The following is a 24,059-nucleotide window of genomic DNA, read 5'->3' as shown; positions in this document are numbered from 1 at the left end:
TCACTCAGAAGGAAACCTGTAAGTAGGTCTTATTTTCGGAGGATGTCTTATTTTGGGGGAAACAGGGTATTAATAGATATGTATATTGACATTTTATTGTTCATATTGTTTTTCTTTTTTCTTTTTCTTCTTAAAGAAGGCCCTTTAACATTTCATATTATAATCATTTGGTGATGACAAACTTCTTTAGCTTTTTCTTGTCTAGGAAACTATATATCCTTCAATTCCAAATGATAGCTTTGCTGGGTAGAGTAATCTTGATTGTGTGTCTTTAGTTTTCATGATTTAGAATATTTCTTGCCAATCTCTTTTGGCCTTCTATTGAGAAATCAGATGACAATTTTATGGGAGTTCCCTTGTAAGTCACTAACTGATTTTCTCTTGATGCTTTTAAGATTATCTCTTTGTCTTTAACATTTGGCATTTAAATTATAGTGCATATTTGTATAGGCCTGTTTGGGTTCTTCTTGTTTGGAACTCTCTCCATTTCCTGGTCTTATATGTCTGTTTCTTTCACCAGGTTAGGAATGTTTTCTATATTATTTTTTTCAAATAGTTTTTTTTAAATTCTTTCTCTCTCCCTCTTCTCCTTCAAGACCCCAATGATGCGTATGTTGGTATCCTTAAAGTTGTCCCAGGGGCTCCTTATGCTTCTTTTTTCTTTATTTCCTGTCCAGATTGCTTCCTTATATTCGAAATTACTGATTTGATTCTCAACTACATCTGTTCCACTACATCTGTTCCACTATTAATTCCCTGTAAAGTATTCTTCATTTTAGATAGTGTATCCTTCATTTCTGATGTGTGCATGTGTGTGTGTGTGTGTGTGTGTGTGTGTGTGTGTGTGTTGTGTGATTTCTATGTCCTCTAGAGCAGGGTCTCAGGGAATCACCATGGCAGGGCAGTGTGGACTAGGCTATTGAAGTTCTCACTAAGTTCATCTATTCTTCCCCTAAGTTCATTGAACATCCTTCTAACCAGTGTTTCAAACTCTAAATCTAGTAGATTGCTTCTCTTCATTTTGTTTGTTTGTTGTTTTTTCTTTCTGGAGTTTTGTTCTGTTCTTTCATTTAATACATGTTTCTTTTTATATGTATTAGGTAGAGCTGCTACATCTCCTGGGCTTGGTAGAGTGGCTTTGTGAGGTCAGTGTCCTATAGGGTCCAGTAGCATGGCCTCCTCATTCACCTTAGGTGGGTACTCCAGGTGCAATGGCTGTCTACACTCTCCAGTTGTAGTTGAACCTTGATTGCTGTTGCCTAATCAATGGGAGGGATTTATCCCAGGCCAATTGGCTGCAAGGACAAGCTACAACCACTGTGGAGGTTCAGCTGGGCAGAAACCCACCCCACAGAGCAGGACTTACTTTAATGGGATTCTGGTGCCCACTGAGTCTGCCTCTTGAATGTGTCACTTGTTTTGGTGGTTGGGTAGTGCTTCTATGTGGTCTGAAGCTGTGCATAGCGTGCACTGGCTTTGGGGCCTCCATGGAGGTGCAGGTGAAGTCAGCCACCACATGTATTCTACCCAGGGCCAACCAGGCTGCTACTTGTGCTGAGCTAGGAGTTGCCCAGAATAGGCAAAGCTGTGAGCCAAAGCTAGTTGCCAGTAGTGCCCAGGCCTGGAGTTAATTAATGAGAAATATATGACATTCAAAGCCCAGATGCCACTTGTTAGAGAGATTTTAGGAAAATCTGAAGCTTGCTCTAATGCAGGTCATTCATATGGAAAAGCCTCTAGAAACAGCTTGGGTAAGGCTGTAGTTGAGTGGGTAGGGTCTCAGGGAATCACCATGGCAGTGCAAACAGTGTGGGCCAGGCTGATGGAGGTTCAGAGGTGATGCCTGCCTGCCAGTTCTGTGGTGGGGAGAACTCAGAAAAGGAGCAATGGTCTCTGCCAATACTTCTGTCTGGAACAAAGTTGCCCTGATGCCAGATAATTCAGTACTTTTCCATATGTCCCTGGTTCTGTTAAAGCTGCTACCCCAGCCCTAGCAAGTGTGTCTCAGTGGATAGAGCATCTGCCTGTGGACCAAAGAGTCCCAGGTTCAAGTCTTGTCAAAGACACATACCTCAGTTGCAGGATCCTCCCTAGACTGAGCCCTGGTTGAAGCTCATGTAGGAGGCAACCAATCAATGTGTTTAACATTGATATTTTTCTGTCTTTCCTTCTCTCTTCCAATTTCTCTAAAAATCAATGAAAAAATATCCTTGATTTAAAAGGATAAAAGAAAAAAAAAAAGAGCTGCTACCTCAGTGCTGAAGTTCAGAGGAAGTCTGTGCACACTCCCTCTAGGAGGAACTGTCTGGGACTACAACAGCCTCCATTTCCTTCAGCTTCAATTCCCACTGGTTTTTACAGCAAGAAATTATGGGAACTTCTCTTCCTGTCACTGGAACCCTCAGATGGGGGCCTGGTATGTGGATGGGATCCCCTACCCCTCAGGGAAGACCTCTGCAGCCAAGATATTTCTCCCAATTTTTACCCACCAGAGGTAGGTGGGGGACCAGCCTGTTCCACATGTCTTCCCCTCTTAGCAGTCTGTATATGGCTTCTTTATATCCTTTGTTGTAGGATGTCCTTTCAGCTAGATTTCAGGCAGTTCTAAGTGATGGCTATTCTGTAGTATCTTTGTAATTTTGATGTGGTTGTGGGAGGGGGATGCAAGTACTGTATTTTCCTATGCTTCCATCTTGACCAGAAGCCTAATTATTATACTAAACAGTGTTCCATAGTGTCTGAACCATTTTACATGCCAATTAGCAAGGCTTGAGAGTTTCAGTTGATCAACATCTTTGACATTATTTGGTATTGTTAGATTTTTAATTTTAGCCTTTCAGGTGGGGGTAGTGGAAGGATATGCTGTTAGGGTTTTCATTTTCATTTTCTTGATGAATAATGATGCTGAGCACCAACATTTAATACGCATTTTGACAACGTGGATAACTTTTTGTGTGCCAATGGCTTGAGTCTTTTGCACATTTTTTATTTGGTAGCTTGCTTTGGTTCTTATTGTGGGATGTATTTAGTATTCTGATAGTGTGTATAAAGCTAAGTGTATGTATCACTTTAATATATTTTAATTTTGTATTGTCACTTATAAAGTGGGGTAACACTGATTGTGAAGAATAAATGAGTTTATGTATTCTGCCTGATGTCATTTCCATTTCCCTACTCCTAAACACAGATAGCTTCCAGGCAAAACACTTAATTATAATTAATTAAAATCAAGTGGTATAAGAGTGGGGAGGAAGTTTCTCATTCCCTGTTATATTAAACTAAAAGAATTGTCTTTGAAAATTAAGGCAGAAGGAGATTACAAAAATTATACTGTATAAGTAATTACTAGATGAAATATTTAAATCTTTCTAATGCCTGATAAAATAACCCACAAAAAGAAAACAGAAACAGACCACATAATGGTAGATTTTTAAAGCTACAAAATCAAAATCATAGCATAAAGTATATATTGTAATATAATTAAGACCAAACCTGTATCATATGATTAAATAAAAAGAGATTAGTTTCACAGATCAATGGGGGGGAAAAGCACATTTGGATCACAAAACAAATATGGCATATATAAGACAAATAAAAAACATGATTCAGAAAGATTGACTATAATAATTTACAATGAAAGGAAAGGGGGGGTGATGACTAACTCTTATCATCATAGCATTTATTTTCAGAAAACAAAAACTGTGGGAGAAATTATGATAAATCCTATCTAATAAAAGAGTAATATGCAAATTGACCATCACTCCAACATACAAGATGGCTGCCCCCATGTGGTCAAAGATGGCTGCCACCATGTGTACACAAGATGGATGCCACAAGATGGCCGGCAGGGGAGTACAGTTGGGAGCAACTAGGCCTGCAGGGATGGGCAATTAGGGGCAATCAGCCTGGTAGGGGAGCTGTTATGTATAGATCAGGCTGGCAGAGCAGTGGTTAGGGGGTGATCAGGCAGGCAGACAAGTGGTTGGGAGCCAGCAGTCCTGGATTGTGAGGTGGATGTCGATGGCCTAAATGGGCAGTCAGACATCCCTCGAGAGGTCCCAGATTGGAGAGGTTGTAGGCTGGGCTTAGGGACACTGCCTCCCACCTCACCCCCCCATGCATGAATTTCAGGCACAGGGCCTCTAGTAAAAATATATTAGGAGAAAAAAGTTTTAATTCATATTTCAATTCATAAAATAAAAAGTTGACAATCTACACTAATAAAAGAGAAACATGTGAATTGACCATCCCTCTGCTATGCCCACCAGCCAATCAGAGTGAGTATGCAAATTAACCCAACAAAGATGAAGGTGGCCATGGAGTTGGAGCAAACAGGAGGCTTGGGTTTCCCCCAGTGACAGAGGAAGCTGAGCTTCCCACCTGCCCTGGACTCTGCTCAAGGAGGGACTGGAGAGAAAGAAAAAAAGGAGGGCTAAGAGCCTGGTTTGCTGGGAGGTGTAGCCAGCCTGAAAATGGCCCTCAGCCCCTTACCTAGGCTGGTCATTCCCCCATGGAGTAAGAATCCCCATTGGAGGGTGTGGCCAGCTTGAAAATAGCCTTCAGACCCTCACTCAGGCTGATCCTCACCCCCTGGGACATGACTGGCTTGCAAACCACTACTGGCCCCTCGCCCAGGCTGTCCAAGGGAACCTCCACCCTGATCTGGGACACCCTTCAGGACAAACCAGCTGGCCCTCACCAGTGCAAAAGGCCTCTGTCTATACTAATAAAAGGGTAATATGCTAATTAGACTGGGAGACCTTCCAGGAAATCTTCCAGATATTCTTTTGGACAAAGCTATCGTGGTGGGGCCGAGGTAGAGGCAGTTAGAGGCCAAGAGTAGAGGGCTGATGTGTGTGATGAGGCCAGGATGGGATGGCAGTTGTGGATAATCAGGCTGGTGGGGGGACCATTGGGGGTGATCAGGCCGGTGGGAGGAGGGGCAGTTGGGAGTGAGAAGACGAGCCGGAGGGCCAGTTGGGGGCGAGCAGGCCATCAGTGGGGGTCAGTAAGGGGTGATCAAGACAGCAGGGGGGTAGTTGAGGGTGAGCATGATGGCACAGGGGGTAGTTGAGGGTGATCAAGCCAGCAGACAGAGTGGTTAGGGGAAATCAGGCAGGCAGGCAGGTGAGCAGTTAGGAGCCAGCAGTCCTGGATTGTGAGAGGGATGACCAACTGCTAGTTTAGGCCCGATCCCTGTAAACCAGCAGTAGGAAATCCTTCAAGGGTCCCAGATTGGAGAGGGTGCAGGCTGGGCTGAGGGACAACCCTACCCACCCCTTTGCATGAATTTTGTGCAATAGGCTACTAGTAGTAAATAAAAAGGAAGAATCTTATCATTTGAAAGTAATATTTTCAAAATCTGGCTACTTATTATGTCATAAAATATATTAATATCTTTCAAAAAGAAGAAAAGAATAACTATTAGTGTGTTATAATTCTGTGAAATATAAAATAAAAAATAAATTAATTTTTATCTAACTTAAAAAAGTAAGCTTCAAATAACAAAACAAGAAATAAGAGAAAATGGCTATAAGGATGGAGAAATTAAAAGAATGAAAGTAACTATTTCCCTCTACTTTGTGAAAATAAAATTGAAAACTTAAATAAAATATTGATAGATACTTTCCTAATAAAATATAATTTACTAAAATTGACAGCAAAAGATAAGAATGGTCTAAACATATTAATTACAGAACAATCAATTGTCATGACCTATACTCCACAAAACTCCAAACACAGTTTCATGGAAGAAAACTTGCAAATCTTTACAGGACAGGTAACTGCAATTTTATTTAAACTGTTCCAGGAGGAAAAAAAAGTAACTTTTTTAGAAAACAATAATAAATTGAACTACATGCGATCATGAATTTTTTTATTTAAAGAGGTATTGCATGCAAGGTCAAAAGACAAACATCAAATGGGAAAGAAAACACATTTGCAATACCTATCAGTAATGTTAAAATTTCTTCCAAATCAATATAGAAAGACAATGACCTAATAGAAAATTGTGTAAAGTATGTGCACACAGTTCACAGAATACAAAATGACTGAAATATAATCATACTAGAGACCCGGTGCACAAAATTCATGTGCAGGGTGGAGGGGGGTGGCAGGGAGGGTGTCCCTCGGCCTGGCCTGCATCCTCTCCAATCTGGGACTTCTAGTGGGATAACCAGCAGTCGGACATCCCTCTCATAATTCAGAACTGCTGGCTCCTAACTGCTCTTCTGCTGGCTTGATTGCCCCTAACAATCTCTGCCTTGACCCTGCACCCCAACCCAGGATTCCCTCCTCCAGCTGACCACAGGCACTCAGGATCCAGGCTTCCCTCCTTCTGGTCAGCCATAGGTGCCCAGGGTGGCTGCAGACTCAGGGGATGGTGGGCAGGTGGTATGCCTGTGCTGCAGCCATAAATGCTGGTGCCTGGAACCGCAGGGTGGGCGGCTTCTCCATCTTCCAGGCCACAGCCAGCTGCAGGTACTTGTGCCCAGGACTTCAGGGTGGGCGGCTTCTCTGTCTACCAGGCTGTAGCCAGCTGTATGTGCTGGTGCCTGGACGACAGGCGGGCAGCTTCTTTATCTTCCCTCAGATGCAGTGGAGGCAATGTCTCCACTGGCTGTTGCCTGGGATCATAGGACAGGTGACTTCTTCATCTCCCCGGCTGCAGCCAGCCTCAGGCACTGGCACCCAGGTTCTTGTCTCCCCAGGACATGGGGTGGGCGGCTTTTCCAGTTGGCTGTGGCCTGGGATCATCGGGCAGGCAGCTTCTTCACCTCCCAGGTTGCATCCAGGCTCAGGAGCTGGGGCTCGGTTTTTCTTTGTCTCCCCCAGGACTTGGGGCAGGCGGACGTGAACTTTCTGCTGCTAGCTGAGACCTGGGATCACAGGGCAGGCGGCTTCTTCATCTTCGGGCTACAGCCAGCCTCAGGCAGGGGGGTCCAGTTTCTCCATCTCCCCCAGGATGTGGGGTGGGCAGACATGGAGCAGGCGGCTTCTTGGTCTCTGTGGCTGCAGTCAGCCTCAGGCACTGGCACTTGACTTCTCGGACTCCCACAGGTTCAGAGCAGCTGGGGGCGGGACTGCCACCATGTTTTCGGTTCAATTTACATACTCACTCTGATTGGTTGTTGGGTATAGCAGAGTGATGTGATTTGCATGTTTCTCTTTTATTAGTGTAGATATCCTTAACCTCACTTATAACAGAAATGTCAATTAAAACTAGCATCAAACAACATGATACATAATTGGATTGGTAACACAATAGATCTCATAAACAAGTTAGGCTGTCGACTTGAATAATGATGATTGCCAATTGAAGGAATTTTTTAAATTGTGGATTAATCTATATATATTTTAGTAAGTAAGATATTCAAACTTTGTATTATATTACAAAAGAACACATCATAAAACTCTTCACCTAACCTTGGCTACTTGGCTCGCTTCCCCAAAGCCAGCCAACCACATTATGTTTCTGACGTAGTCTTCCAGAAATGTTTTCATTATAATCAACCAGTCATTTATTGATTCAGTTATGTATTCATAAAACGTTTGTTGAACACTTACTATGAGCAAGGTACTGAAGGTGTAGTAGCAAATAAACAAAGAGGTTCCTGCAAAATAATTTTGCCCTCATAAGGTTTTCATTTTAGTTGGAGAGACAGACAAAATATTTGAAAATGTGAAAAACATAAGTTATGGCGTATTATAAAAAAATAAAAAAAGCAGGAAAGATGCACCTAAAATATTGATGTGGAAATGATTTGAAATATTAGAAATGGAGGTCATGGTAGACCTCACAAGAAAGGGGTTTTTAAGTCAAAGCCTGAGGGCCCTGGGAGAGCTATCTATGCAGGCCTCCTGGAATAGCTGTCCAGGAAGGGCATCACTGGCAGCAAAGGATGGAAGAGAAAACATGCTTCAGGGGTTCCGGGAGACAAGTGTGGCTGGAGCAGGGTAGATGAGAGTAGGGTCAGAGGAAGCCTTGATTCTGTGGGTCACCCTAAGAACTAGCTATGGATTTTATTCTGAAGAAGATGGAAATCTTTGAAGGGCAATGAAGGCACAAAATATGACTCACCTTTAAAACAAAAACAAAAAAAAAAAAAAAACCTTAATTAAGTTGACAACAAACAACCAAGGGGCAAGGACAGAAACAGTGACTCATTCGCAGCATGTCTCACACCCCCGTGAGAGATGAGAGCAATTTGATGGCTGGTGGGGGGCAGGGGGGAGCAGAGGAACTACATTGAATTCTAGATATATTTTGAAGGTAGAGTAACTATATATTCATTCTCCCATCTTTTTTTAATCCACAGATGTTAGCATAATAGACTGTTCTGAAACAGCCTTTTGGATTTCATTACATAACTTGGCAATTTTTTTTCCACTTGAGTAAATGAGGAGCTTTTCATCCTTTTCATGATTATACTTAATTTTATTCTTTATAATTTACCATTGTTTAACCAGCTTTGTACTGATGAATGTCTAGTTTGTTTTCTGACCTTTTGCTGTTACTAATTATGATGAAATGAATAATGTGCCACATTAGATACATGAGAATATGTCTACAGGATACATTTGTCACACAGCATTTGCTTAGTCAATAGGTGATTATATACATAATTTTGACAGACTATTTCCTGATTGCCATCCATCAAAATTGTGCAAGATGACACTCCCATCTCATCAGAACTCATGAAAATTTCTGTTTTTTCACCACCTTGAGGATGGATCAAAAATATTAGGTGTTCTTTCTGTTCCCGTCTCAATTTATGAAAGATTATTTCACTTTTTACTCCATATCTTTATGAAAACCAAGTATTTGTGTTTTACTGCAGGGGATTCACTTGGGTACACTCAGAAATACAAAGATGGTTTACATTTTTAAAAGGCATGAATATAAAATGTTATAATACTGGTTTAACAATAGATATTGATTACTGACTTATAATAAATATTAATTCACAATCAATGGCCATTTTTTTTACTTGAAAATGGGTATCTTCTTGAAATCAAAAGTACAATTTTAATGAACAAATATCAGAAGCATTGCCAGTGAAATCGGAAATAAATCAATTATGATTTCTGTAACCACTGATATTCAGCATTGCTCAGATGGTCCTTGGCAATGCAAAAAGACCAGTCAAGAAAGAAAAAGAAGGGACCAAATTTGATTTTTTAGAAAATATATGTTATTGAATTTTTACAGAGAGGAAGGGAAAGAGATAGAGAGTTAAAAACATCAATGAGAGAGAAGCATTGATCAGCTGCCTCCTGCACACTCCCTACTGGGGATGTGCCCACAACCAAGGTATATGCCCTTGACCAGAATTGAACCTGGGACCCTTGAGTCCCCAAGCCAATGCGTTATCCACTGAGCCAAACTGGTTAGGAAACAAATATGATTTTTTAAAATAATGTAATGACCTGAATAAAAATAAAATAGTAACCAAAGTAAACCTTTTGTAAGTTCTTTCTGAAATATCTAATATTATTATAAATTCTATTTTATATTATGTTTTTAAAAGTTAAATACTTAATAAGAAACAGTTTATCTTATAGTAATGGAAACACTGGAAAACAAAAACAAACTGTGATGGAACATAGGATCATGGTAAAATAATGTTTTTACTAAATTAATAAATCCAGGAACAGAAATGGACTTGCAAATAGTTTTGGTACACACATCATTTCAAAATGGAGTCCAAATGAGCTGTGATATTATAACTAATTGAAAGAGATGCTAAGGTTATCAAAATTTACCAATGTTTAAGATAATTGAAAAAATTGAAATGCACATTTAAAAAATGCATTTTTTCATAAAAATACCAATGACAGGATATTAGAGTGAGAGATGGTGAAGAAATTTATTGTATAAATATGCATTAAACTACTTATTGTGTTTATGTTCATTCTCAAATTATCTATTTTTTGTTCTGACTCCCAGGGGCTCCTCCCAGCTGTCTCATTCTCCAGTTCTCTTCTACAAAGTAACCACCCTACAGTCTAAAATGTGCCTTTATTAGATGCATGAATCTCTTCCCATTCCTTTCACCACAGTCTCCTCTGTTTCTGAGAGTGCTCTTGGGTTTAAATTTTTTGGGTGTGTAAACAAATGGGCAAAGGATCTGAACAAACTTTCTCAAAAGAAGATATACAATGGCCAGGAAGTACATTATTAGACATCAGAGAAATGTCAATCAAAATCACAATGAGATACAATTCATATCGACTAGCATAAGTACAATTAAAAAATTAGATACCAGGTGTTGGTGAGAATATGGATAAATTAGAACCCTCATAACTTTCTGGTGGCAGGTAAAGTGGCCCAGTTGGTTTGGAAAACAGTCTGACAGGTGCTCAAACAATTAAAAACTAACAACATATGACCTAGCAATTTCATTCCTAACTATGTACTCAAGACAAATAAAAAAACAACATATATCCACATGACCTTTTACATGAATGTTTATAATGTTTACTCATGATGCCAAAAAGTAGAGATAACCCAAATGTTCATCAGTAAATGGATGAGAAAGGTATTCATGTATTACTTATAACTTAAAACACATATATGAATATACTAATATGGGAAGGCAATGAATGGAAGGCAGGAGACTTAAGAGACAAGGAATGGAAGGCTGGATGTGATCATATAAAATTGGATAAATGTGATTGGGCTCTCATTGATGGGTATAAGATTAAAATTTGAGGGTTGCTCCAAGCCCACAGTGAATGCACTCTTTTTTAAGCTTCTGCTTGCCTAAAATAGTAGTTGAATAATGACAGCAGCTTCCATAAGCAGATCTCTCTAGCAGAGCTTCCTCTGTTGGGTTCAATATGTCCTATCTGGCCCTAGCTGGTTTGGCTCAGTGGATAGAGCATTGGCCTGCAGACTGAAGGGTCCAGGGCTTGATTCTGGTCAAGGGCATATGCCTAGTTGTGGGCTTGATCCCCAGTAGGGGGTGTGCAAGAGACAGCCAATCAATGATTCTCTCCCATCATTGATGTTTCTATCTCTCCCTCATCCTTCTTCTTTCTCTAAAGAGTCAATATAAATAATTTTAAAATATGTCCTATCTTGCCGAGACTGGTTTGGCTCAATGAATAGAGCATCGGCTTGGGGACTGAAGGGTCCCGGGTTCGATTCCGGTCAAGGGCATGTACCTTGGTTGCGGGCATATCCCCAGTAGGGGGTGTGCAAAAGGCAGCTAATCGATGACTCTCTCTCATCGATGTTTCTAACTCTCTATCTCTCTCCCTTCCTCTCTGTACAAAATCAATAAAATATATATATTTAAAAAATAATAAAATAAAATATGTCCTATCTACCCTTAAATATGAGTCAGTTACCAAAGACCACCCTCGTTGGAAGTTGACCAGCACCTTGGAGATAGGAAAGGCCTGAAGAAGTCAGCAAATCCAGGTGCCAAACCCCACAGTAACCTTACAGTATTCAAAGTCAGAGGGAAATACTTTCTTCCTTCAGTTCATTAACTCTAAGCCTTGAAGACTGTCAAATAGTTCGAACATCTCTTGTTTAGGAGAAAGGACAGAATTCTTCTAGCAAAGCAACTCTATTGATAGAGAATGTTTTCAACTACAAGTACACAAATACTGCATTAAACACATAAGGTTTTTTTTTTTTTTCATACAAATAGGCAATTCAGGGCCTGTGTGTCATTAGCTAGAATTGAGTCACATGGCAAACTCCTGTGGCATGGGTGCCTGGGACAGCAAGTACTTGCTTTCCAGTTTTTGTGGAGCCAGGCCTGGGAGGAAGGGTGAGTAATTTAGGAGCCAACAGTGTCCGCTAGAGTCGGCCTTTCATTCATGTACTTTTTCCCTGAAGCCAGGTCTTTCTCACTTTTTCCTAAGCCTTCTAAGTTCTCTAGAAGGTGCTCCATTATCTCTCCCTGGTGGAAGTCTATTCCCGGGTGTATGCGGCCACCTGATTTGTCTTGATGTTCACTTGTGACACTTACTCTCTACCACTCTGCATTATTATATATTATTTTTTTAATCAAAGCTTCCTGTAAAATTCTGCCATATGAGTTTTCCCCACTTTCACTTGTATTCTGGTTCTCTACATGGTAATATTACTGCAGTGAGTTGGACAGTGGCCCCACAAAAATCACGACCCCTTCCTGAGTCCCATAACCTATGCGTGTAAACTTATTTAGTAAAAAGACTTTTGCACATGGAAGTAAGTCAATGATCTTGAGATGGGATCATTTTAGATTACCCAGTGGGCTCAAAGTCCAGTGCCAAGTGTCTTCATAGGAGAGAAAAACCAATGAGAAGACAAAGACACAGAAGGGAATGCCATGTGAAGATGGAAGCAAAGATTGGAGCTATGTGACCACAAGCCGACAGAAATCTGGAGCCATGTATAATAGATGCGATGAATTCTCCCCAAGAGCCTTCAGAGGGAGTACAGCTCTGCCCACAACTTTGACTCTGGACTTCTGGCCTCCAGAGCTAAAAGAGAATCAATTACTGTCATGTGAAGTCAACTTTGTGAGAATTTGTTATGACAGTTCTGGGAATTAATAAAATTACCACATTTTTGTTTTTATTGTCTATGAAATTTACAAATCCCTTGAATTTTGTACACAGAACTCAGAAGTCAATTCATATTAGCTGGAATTCTTCTATTTTCGATTTAGAGAGCTAATATAAGTCTGTTTTAAATTTTTTACATCAAAACTAAACCCAGTCCATAATACATTTCATTGTACCAAAAAGTCTATATATATTCTAATGTATCATTAATCTTCCAACCTGTGAATTTAGTCCAGCAATTTTCCCACTTATTGATCCAGCATTATCAGGCTGGGATCCAAATTCAGATTCTTTTTCTTTTTCACTGTGACTTTTTAAATAGCTCTTAATGAAAGCAAAGTTCATTTTCTAAGCTCCTTCTGAAAATTTAACTCCATACAAACTTGGTGATCCAAGAAGATCTGAACAAACAAATTAAACATCACATTTCCAGCCTTGGTTCATCCCAGTCCTGGTATATCATAACCAGTTTATTGAAGGTTGAAAATCTTATCATCTTTTGATTTTTAACCCAAATTTCAAGTCATTCTCATGATAACATTATATTCATATTCTTGGATGTCTTCCAGAATGAAACAGAAAGAAGGGTTACAGAAGAACTTCAACATTGTTGATAATCATATAGAAGTATGCCGCTTTTATGATCACCTATCAGACATAACCATAGAAAGAGCTGCTTTAATGAAACTACTGTTGCAGATGGAAATACATGAATTAGGCCAGTGGTTGACAAATTGCAGCTCGCAAGCCACATGCAATGTGTGGCTCCTTCACAAAATACCACGGCCTGGGCAAGTCTATTTTGAAGAAGTGGTATTAGAAGAAGTTTAAGTTTTAAAAATTTGGCTCTCAAAAGAAATTTCAATTGTTGTACTGTTGATATTTGGCTCTTTTGACTAATGAGTTTGCTGACCACTGGATTAGAGAATCATCCAGGACTGGGTTTAAATTCATCTTTTTTCTTACTTGTATAACCTTTGGAAGGTTCCTTAACTTTCACTGAGATCTAGTTTCTTCATCTGTGAAATGGAGTCGATAAATCTATTTTTAGGGTAGGGTTGTATTAAAAGGAGAGTTTGTGTAAGCAACCAGCACACACCAATGTTGATTTAATATCAACAGTATTGGAAGAAACATAATGGGTTATGTGGGATACAAAGGTGAGTAAGCATGGGCCCTGCCCTCAAAGAGCTTACTCTAAGAACAGATTGCATTTGAAGATGTGGTGGAGATATTGTTGGGAAGGTTAGAATTGGTTAAAGCAAGAGGGGTCCTTGAAATGGGAGTCACTTAATACACAATAAAATGATGATCAGATATGAGGATAGTGAAATAGGCCAGGTGAGAAGTAGTGAGGGATTGAACTAAGGCCGAGGCAGTGAGGACAACCTGAGGGGATAGACACAGAAATGTTCAAGAGGTGGCATAGACTGGGTATGCTTAATTATCTGAAAAATCAAATGAGGAAGTCACTGCTGCACATAAGATGATCTGGAGCTGTGGAGCACAGGACTGCAAAAGTGCAGGGAGAGGTGGGAATGAAATTGCAATGAGACTGCATCATGTCTGGCAGGGATAGGAAATATGTGGCCTTGGGCTTTCACTCCCCGATACCACAGTCATGCTAGGCATCCCCTATCAATCACAACACGATCCAATTCTCATTGAATTCAGATGTAGTTTTAAATCCCTTTTTAACACAACACTCCAAACAAAGAGGACAGAATCCAGCAGGGTGGGTGCACTAATTGAAAATTACTCACCAGTTTTGGTGCTTGGTTTAGAATGCCTTAAGACAAAGTTTGGTCATTACTCAACAGGTATAGAAAGCCACTGATGGCTTTTGAGAGGAAAGACTCATGTACAGAGGACATTACATTTGGTAGGAACATGAAAGAGTAAGCAGCTTGAGAGAGGCAGACAGATGGGGCAGATGTTTATTTAAAGACTTTGATGGCTAGTAACTAGGAAAGGAGAAAGTGAAGTAAAGATTAAGGCACAATACAACCTTATATTTGTCAAGCATCTCTTTTTCATGATGCCAAGGTATCAATTTCTTCTTGTGTGTTTTATCTCTGAGTATGTTTATGCATATAAGGCATGATTATGTTTTGTGTCTGTTTGCATGAATGTAAATTTAACATATGACACATTTGAATTCCAAACATCCTCTATTCTCTTATATAAAAGAATTGGAGAATATCATTCTTATTTAGTCTTTTACTAGGTGTCTTGTGTGCCTTTTAATTTTTTACCCTTATTCAGCCTGATTGATTGACTGATTGATTGATCTAGCTGTCTTTGTTACTTTTTAATTTTGTTGTGACTTTCCAGGAAAAGTGGTTTTGAAATTGGTTGAGAATGACTATTACAGAAAAGCTAGCAAAACAAACAATATTTTGTTTACAAGTGGCTCTGGGCTTTCCTCCCAGTCCTCATATTTAACACAACCTGCCTGCAGCTCCTGGCCAAGCTGTCCAATGCAGGGAGCTTCCCTTTGGCTGTCAAGTCAAGATGACCTGTTTAAGACAACATCCATGACAAAGGCCATTCACAGGAGTAGAAAGGGTACTGAATCCAACATTTGGAGGCATAAACTCTAAGTTTTGAGTCAGGGACAAATATTTTTACCCTCTCTATGTCTGTTTTCTCATCTGGAGAAACACAGGAGAGTTGAAATAGATGTTGCCAAATGCCTTCATTTGATCCTAATTCTTTCTGATTCTCTGAATGGCCACTGGCTATACCCAAGAAAATGCTAAGCACGTTCAGTAATGAAATAAGACCGTTAGGGATAAGGACACTCAGAAGATTCTGATCACTACTTTGCTTTGAACAATTCCAGTTAAGCCCCGAACTTCTGGCCATGGACTGAGCATTTCAATAAGATCCTAAAACATCTGGGGTCATTCCAGGGCACTGAAGTAATTTATATTTCCCATAAACAGTCTGTCCTTAGAGTGTGCCTACACATCTCCTTATCCCTCGGAAATCAGAAAGTGTTTGCCATAGGGACCTCCACTCTGATGAATGATGAGGCCTTACGCAGTTTCCAAGCGCTTGGAGCTCGCAGAGCAGCCCGTGTTTCATCCTACGTTGCTCAATCACGACAACCAAATCAGCACCATATGGTGGATGAGCCCCAGATTACAGAGCAGCGGCCTGCTTTGAGGACATCTGGAAGTCTTTTAGCTCGTGCTCCCAGGACTTGAACGGATCGTTTGTACGTTTATAGCCGGTTGTGAGCTTGTGTGCTGGAGATACCGTTACTGTGCTTTATCTGGTGTGCCATGGGCTCACCTCGCTATTAAGAGGCCTTTCCTGCCCAAATAGTGTTCTTTGTCTTGCTTTTATCATTTCTATGTCTTGGTGAGTTTGGGTTTCTCTGGAATGTGTGATGTTTACGTGGCAAATGGCTCTGAACCCCAAAGCTTTAGGGCAAAATGATTCCAAGTGTCTACGTTTGCCATAACCCAAAGGAAAACCAGGCATTTTTCCCAAGGCATCTGGTATCACTGATATTTATTAGGGTTTACTAGGTTAGTGAGGGAGTGAGTCAGAGAGTACATAAAAAGAGCCTGGCACTGGGACATATACTGTACTGCTCACATTTTTGTGGAAATTACTACATCAACAGAGAGCATTGTCCTTTTGATGGGTCCCATTTGGCTTGGCTCTCCAAAATTTTAAAGAGCACCTAATATTTTAATGGTGCATTGGCTGTTGTACCATAAGGCACACACATATACAAACCCAGACAAAATTGTATAACTATTGTAAAAATAAAAACCAACAAGCAATGTTTTTTCAAACCCAAGAGAATTCACCAGTGGTGGAATTAAGAAGCGATTGTTACCAGGAGTCACCCCCTTTTGGTGTACATGATTTCTGTGCTAAAAGTAGAACAGAAAATTCCTTAAATTAGAACAGGTAAGTAATAGTTACTTGGTACAGTAACTTGGTATAGGATCTTGAGATGAGGAGAGTATTCTGGGTTGTCCACTGTGCCTTAATTGCAGTCACAAATTTCTGTATAAGACAGAAGCAGAAGAAGATTTGACACAGAAGAAGAAAGCAATATGATCACCAAGGCAAAGATAGGGTGATGTTGCCATGCACCAGAGGTCAATATGGGTGCTTCCCGAGAGCCTCCAGAGGGAGTCCACCTTGAGTTGACCAGTGAGACTGATTCCAGACTTCCAGCCTCCAGAGCCGGGAGAGAATACATTTCTGCAGTTTTTAAGTCAGCAAATTTGTTGCAGACGCCACAGGAAACTAAAGCAGGCACATTAAAGTCACTGTTTTAAACTATCTCTCTTTCCTAAAACTAATCTGCTTAAAAATGTACCATGGCAGAAGGAAAAATCAAGTGGTTCTTTTTACCACTTTCCCTTTCACTGTCACCTTCTCCCATTTTCTTAAAGACAGACAGACTTCACGCCCATTCAAATCATACTGCGCTGCAGTGCCCTCAGGTGTGAGGTTGCCCCATGGCAAAGATCATTCAAAGTTGTTGGTGTCTGAGGAACTTTGAATCAAGCACCATAAACCCTAACATTGTATTTAAAATTTCTAATATTGTAATAAAAGTCAAAACATGGTTCTCAGTGCTATGTTGAGATAGTCTAAATTCAGTTATATACACACATATGTGTGTGCATACTTATATAGTTATAGATACACACTTTTCCAAGGAGACAGGATGACTGGTAAAACGTTCCTGCATAAAAATATACTACACAGCCCTGGACTTCTGGCTCCAGGTCCAGCAGGAAAGGAGCTTAGAAGTCATCACTGTGTCCTCACAACAACTTAAACAAACTGAAAAATTCATGAGCTCTTCTCAAATTTATCCAAAAAGTGAGTTCACAAGGCAAGGCTCTGGCCCCACAATTGGAGATAGTCAAGAAAATGCAGAGACTCACAGCTCCCTGAACATAAATGCCAGGAAGCAGTGCAGTAGTAGAAAAGGCTAGCCTTTCATAATTGATGAAATGCTGATGGTTTAGTGTGAACAAGTGGGAGAGGTAAAAACTCATCCTCTCATAGTGAACATCAAAAAAAAAAAAAAATGGGGGAAATATGATATGAAAATACTGCAAATTATGTTGCTCTTAACAAGGCCTGCCTTCAAGAGAAACTATTTTACCAAAGCCTCAACTATTTTATTTCAGAGCCTAACGGCCTGGGGAATGAATATACTCATTCCAACTCCCTTAGTCTTTCCTTCATGTGGGAAAGAGAGAAAACCAACACTAGCCCACTCTAGTCATCCCGTCCCACCTAAGGGGGTAAAAATAAAAAAAAGGTAATGTGCCTTTAAAGTTCATTGAGGCACAGGCTCACTGAAAAGCTGAGACTAATCACAGAGCCAGCACACCATTTCCCTGACTCATACATTTTACCACGCATTGCTGAAGGCATGTTTACCGCAGCGCCTTTTAGCTAGTACATCATGTCCTGCTATCAGGGAAAAAATGGCCAGACTAAAAGGTAAAAACAAATGAACAAAAAAACACAGTTTGAGGAAATAGTGGGATTATGAAACCAGGAATTTAAAGTAACTCGGATTAATTTGTTAAGGGTAAAGTAGATTGCATGCAAGAACAAAACAGGAAGGTGGCAATGTAAGCACAGAGATGGAAATTCTGAAGAAGAATAAAAAAGAAATGTTAGAACTTAACAGTGTAACAAAAATCAGGAATACTTTTCAAGGGCCCATGAGTAGGCTGGGCATGGTTGAGGAAAGATCTCTGAGCTTGAGGATATGTTAACAGAAATTTCCAAAAAGGAAGTGTAAAGAGAAAAAAGACCAAAAGAAATAAAGAAAACAGAACATCCAAGAACTATGGGACAACTACAAAAACTGTAACATGCTTAATGAAAATACCAAAAGAAAGAGACAGAGAAAAAGGAACAGAAGAAATATTTGAGGCAATAATGATTGAGAATTTCCCAAAATTAATATCAGACACCAAACAACATATTTAGGAAATTCAGAGAACATTAAGCAAGATTAGTGCCAAAAATAAATAAACCTTACACCTAGGCATATCAAATTCAAACTGGGAAAAATTAAAGATAAGAAAAAACCCCTCAAAGAAGCTTAGGGGATAGGAGGAACACCTTACCTAAAAATGCAGAAATAAGAATTATATCTGACTTTTTGTCAGAAACCATGCAAGCAAAAAGAGAGTGAAATAAAATATTTAAATATTTATAATGTTGAGAGAGAAAAAAAAACAAACAAAAAAACCCACCAGCCTGGTATTCTCTATCTCTTTCTAAAGTGAAGAAGAAATAGACATTCTTGGACAAGCAGAAACTGAGGGACTAGGTTGCCACTAGAAATGACTTGAAATAAATGTTAAAATAAGTTTTTCAGAGAGAAAGAAAATTCAGAAATTCAGATTCTACATAAAGAAAGAGCATTAGAGAAAGAATAAGTGAAGATAAATTTTTATTTTCATATTCTTAATTGATCTAACATAATATGCTTTTGTTCAAAATAATAACAGCAATAACACAGTTAATGATAATAACATGTAAAATGAAAATAATGACAGCAGTAATGCAAGGGATGGAGAAACAAATTAGGAACATTGTGTTATTATATGGTACTTGAATACATGAGGTGACATAATGGTATTTGAAAGTAGATTTGGATTAGTTGTAAATGTGCATTGCAAATTCTAGGGCAAGTCTAAAAATGTTTCTTTTTAAAGTGTAATTATACGGAGAAAACATTAAATCATGTTCAATCAAAATGATAATAGCCAAAAAAAAAAAAAAAGAGAAAAAGAGAGGGGAAGACAAAAACAAGGGGGGAAAAATCACAAAGGCAATGAATAAAAAACAGTAACAAATATTGTAGATATTAATCATGATATTAATAATCACTTTAAGCCGAAACCGGTTTGGCTCAGTGGATAGAGCGTCAGCTGGGGACTGAAAGGTCCCAGATTCAATTCCGGTCAAGGGCATGTACCTTGGTTGCGGGCACATCCCAGTGGGGGGTGTGCAAGAGGCAGCTGATCAATGATTCTCTCTCATGGATGTTTCTAACTCTCTATCCCTCTCTCTTCCTCTCTGTAAAAAATCAATAAAATATATTTTAAAAAAATAATCACTTTAAAAGTCAATGGTAAAAATGCACCATTAAAAGACAGATTTTAAGTCAGAATGTATTAAAAAAGCAAAACCCAACTATATGTTTTTTACCAAAAAAAGTACTTTAACTATAAAATACATATAAATTATAAGTAAAGAAATGAAGAAAGATATACTATACTAACACTAATCAAAAGAAAGTGGGAGTGGCTATATTATAGTCACACAGAGCAAACTTCAGACCAAGAAAAATTATCAGGGATAAAGAAGGATATTACATAATGATAAAAAGGTCAATTCTCTAAGAAAATACAACAATCTCCAACTATTCATTTGACAGAGGGTCAAAATGCATGAGACAAAATTTGATAGAATTGCAAGGAGAAAAAGATAAATCCACTATTATAGTTGGAGACTTTCACATCCCTTTCTCAGAAATAGACAAATCTAGCAGGCAGAAAATCAATAAAGACATAGTTGAGCTCAATAGTACCATCAATCAACTGGATAAAATAGACATCTGTAGACTACTTCATCCAACAACAACAGAATATACATTCTTCTCAATCTCACATAGATGTTCACCAACATAGACCACATTCAGGCCATAAAGCACCTCTTGGCAAACTTAAAAGAATGAAAATTACTCTCTATACTATACACTCTCAGAACACAGAATGAAAGTGAAAATCAGCAACAGAAAGATAGTTGGAAATTTTCAAAATACTTTGAAATTAAACAACAAACACACCTTTAAATAATACATGCTTTAAATAATAAATCTCTAGAGAAATTTAACAATGTTTTTAATTAGTGAAAAAATAAAGCTTATCAAAATTTGTAGGATGCAATAAAAGCAATGCATAAAGAGAAATTTATAACATTGAACACATGTATTAGAAGAGAAAAAAAACTTCAAAACCAATCACCTAAGTTTCTACCTTAGGAAACTAGAAAAAGAGAATAAATTAATTCCAAAGCAGGTAGAAGTAAATAAATAAATAATTTTTAAAAATAGAGCAGAAATCAATAAAGTTTAAAACAAAAAAATTAATAGAGAAAATCTATAAAACTAAAAGCTGTTTGTTTGAAAAGATCAATAAAATTGGTATGCCACTAGTCAAACTAAGAAAATAAGAAATAACTCACACAGGACTAATAGCAAATGTAAAAGAAGGAATGGTACAACAGACTACATGAACATTAAAAGGATAATAAAGAATTCTTTGAATAACTCTATTCCTGAAAATTTGATAAAAAATGAAATAAAGCAATTCTTTAAAAGTCACAATCTGTTAGAAGTCACAGAAGAAAAAGACATTCTGAGCAGACTGATTTCTATTAAAGAAACGGAATCAGCAGTTTAATGTCCTTCCAATACACAATGCCCAGATAGGTTCTTGGTACAATCTACCAAACATTGAAGAAACTATACCAATTTTCAACACTCTTTTCCAATAGATAAAAGTAAAGGAAATACTTCCTAACTTATTCCACGAGGCCAGTGTTACCTTAATACCAAAATCAGGCAAAGACATCACAAGAAGACTACAGGCCAATATCACCCATAAAAATAGATACAAAAATTACCCACAAAATATTAGCAAATCAAGTCCAAAAATGTATAAAAAGAATTATGCACCACAAGCAAGTTGGAATTATTCCAGGTATACAAGAATGGTTCAACATTCAAAAATAATTGATTTAATCTATCACATCAACATGCTAAAGAAGAAAAATCACATGATTATATCAATAGATGCAGAAAAGGCATTTAACAAATTACAATACCCATGAGTAATATGAAAATTGACCATCACTCCAATACGCAAGATGGCTGCCCTCGTGTGGTCAAAGATGACTGACCCCATGTGGACAAAAAGATAGCCATCACAAGATGGCTGGCAGGAGAGTGCAGTTGGGAGGGATCAGGCCTGCAAGAGAGGGCAGTTTGGGGTGATCAAGCTTGCAGGGGAGGGCAGTTAGGGGTGACCAGGCTGGCAGAGGAGGGAAGTTGGGGGCAACTGGGTCTGCAGTGAAGGGCAGTTGGGAGGGACCCAGGCCTGCAGGGGAGTGCAGTTAGGGTAACCAGACCTTCAGGAGAGGACAGTTAGGGGTGACTAGGCCTACAGGGGAGGGCGGTTAAGGGCCATCAGGCTGGCAGGGGAGCAATTAGGCATCAATCAGGCTGGCAGGGGAGTGGTTAGGAGGTGTAAACAGAAGCAGTTAGGTGCAATCAGGAAAGCAGGCAGGCGCGCAGTTGGGAGCCAGCAGTCCTGGATTATGGGAGGGATGTCCCAGATTGGAGAGGGTGCAGGCTGGGCTGAGGGACATCCCCCATTCCCCATACACAAGTTTCATGCACCGGGCCTCTAGTTAATGATTAAAGGTTCTCAGCACACTAGAACTAGAGGGGAACTTTCTCAACTGGATAAAGAACATCTTAAAAAGCCCACAGCTACTGTTATACTTAATGGTGAGGAACAAAGCTTTCCCATGAAGGTCAGGAACAAGACAAACATATCCCCCTCTCACCACTCCTTGTCAACATCATACCAGAAGTCCTAACTTATGTAATAAGACAAGGAAAGGAAATTAAACATATACTGATTGGGAATCGTATATAATAAAAGGCTATATATGCAAATTGTCCCTTCAACTGGGAGTTCAACTAGGAGTTCAATCAGGGTGTGGGCCGGCTGGGCAACTGCCTATGGCCCCTCCCCTTGCCAGCCCAGCCCAATCGGCCTGATTGCCCAATCAGGCAGGCTGGCTGGACAACATCTATGCACAAATTTGTGCAATGGGCCTCTAGTAAATAAATAAAACTCCAAAAGAATTGACAAAAAAACAAACAAAACCCTTCTGAACTAATAAGCAATTATGATTGCTTGCTGAACAAATTATATCAAGGTTGCAGAATACAAGGTTAATATACCAAAACAATCATTTTCTTATCTATAATAATAAAAGCATAATATGATAATTAGACTGGACAGCTGAACCACCTTCCTGATGACATTCTGGATGAAGTTCCAGCAGCAGGGTCTGAAGCAGAGGTGGCCACCATGGCAGGTGGGTGGGTGCTGAGACAGAGGCAGTTAGGGATGATCAGGCAGGAAGATAAACAGTTAGGGGTTATCAGACAGGCAGGCAGAGTGGTTAGGGGCAATCAGGCAGGCAGGCAGAGGGGTTAGGGGTGATCTGGCAGGCAGAGCAGTTAGGGGCAATCAGGCAGGTAGGCAGGTGAGCATTAAGAGCCAGTGGTTCCAGATTGCGAGAGGGATACCCCACTGCTGGTTTAGGGATAGGGTCTAAATGGCAGTTGAACATCCCCTGGGGGGTCCCCCATTGTGAAAGGGTGCAGGCTGGGCTGACGGACACCCCACCTCTATGCACGAATTTTGTGCACCAGGACTCTAGTGTACCATAAAAGGCTGTATACTATAGGATTCCAGCTATATGACAACTAGAATTTGAAATTAAAAAAAAACAAACATATTACCATCTACATTAACATCCCATAAAATGAAATACTTAGGTATAAATCTAACAAAATATGCAAAAGATATATGTGAAAAACTACAAAACTTTGACGAATGAAAATCAAAGAGCTAAATAAATGGATAGATATTCTATGTTTATGGATAGAAAAACTGAACATTGACAAGGTGGCCATTCTTCCACCCCTTGATCTGTAGATTTGAAGCAATAAAAATCCCAGCAAATTATCTTGTGGATATTGACAAACAGATTCTAAAATGTACCTTAAAAAGAAAAAAAAAAAAATACTCAAAAGCCAACACAGTATTAAAATAGAACAAAGTTTAGGACTGACACTACCCTACTTCAAGACTTACCACAGTAACCAAGAAAGTGTGGTACTGGTGAAAGAATAGAGAAATGGATCAAAAAATAGAATAGGAAGCCCAGGAAAAGATCCATAGAAATATGGTCAGCTGTTTGACAAAAGAGTAAATGTAATACAATGGAGAATGAGGAGTCTTTTCAATAAATAATGTTAGAACAATTAGACATCTACATGTAAAAAATTAATCCATTGCTCTAAGCATTAATGTTTCTATCTCTTTTTACCTCCCTCTTCCTCTCTGAAATAAATAAAAAATATATTTTTAAAAAGTGAATACAGTCCCAAATCTTATATCCCTCAAAAAATTAATTCAAAATCCATCAGAGATCTAAATGTAAATCATAAAAACTTCAAGAAGATAGTACAGGAGAAAATTGAGATGAGTATGAGTGCAGTGATGACTTTTCAGATAGGAAACCGAAGTCATGATTCATGCAAGAAATAATTGATAATCTGGGTTTTGTTAAAATAAAAACTTTGGTTCTATAAAAGACATGTCATGAGTATGAGA

Source organism: Pipistrellus hanaki (assembly GCF_964339955.1).
Source record: "Pipistrellus hanaki genome assembly, chromosome: 16".
Taxonomy (NCBI): Eukaryota; Metazoa; Chordata; class Mammalia; order Chiroptera; family Vespertilionidae; genus Pipistrellus; species Pipistrellus hanaki.
The sequence above is the reverse complement of the archived record's forward strand: the minus strand, read 5'-3'. Positions refer to the sequence as shown.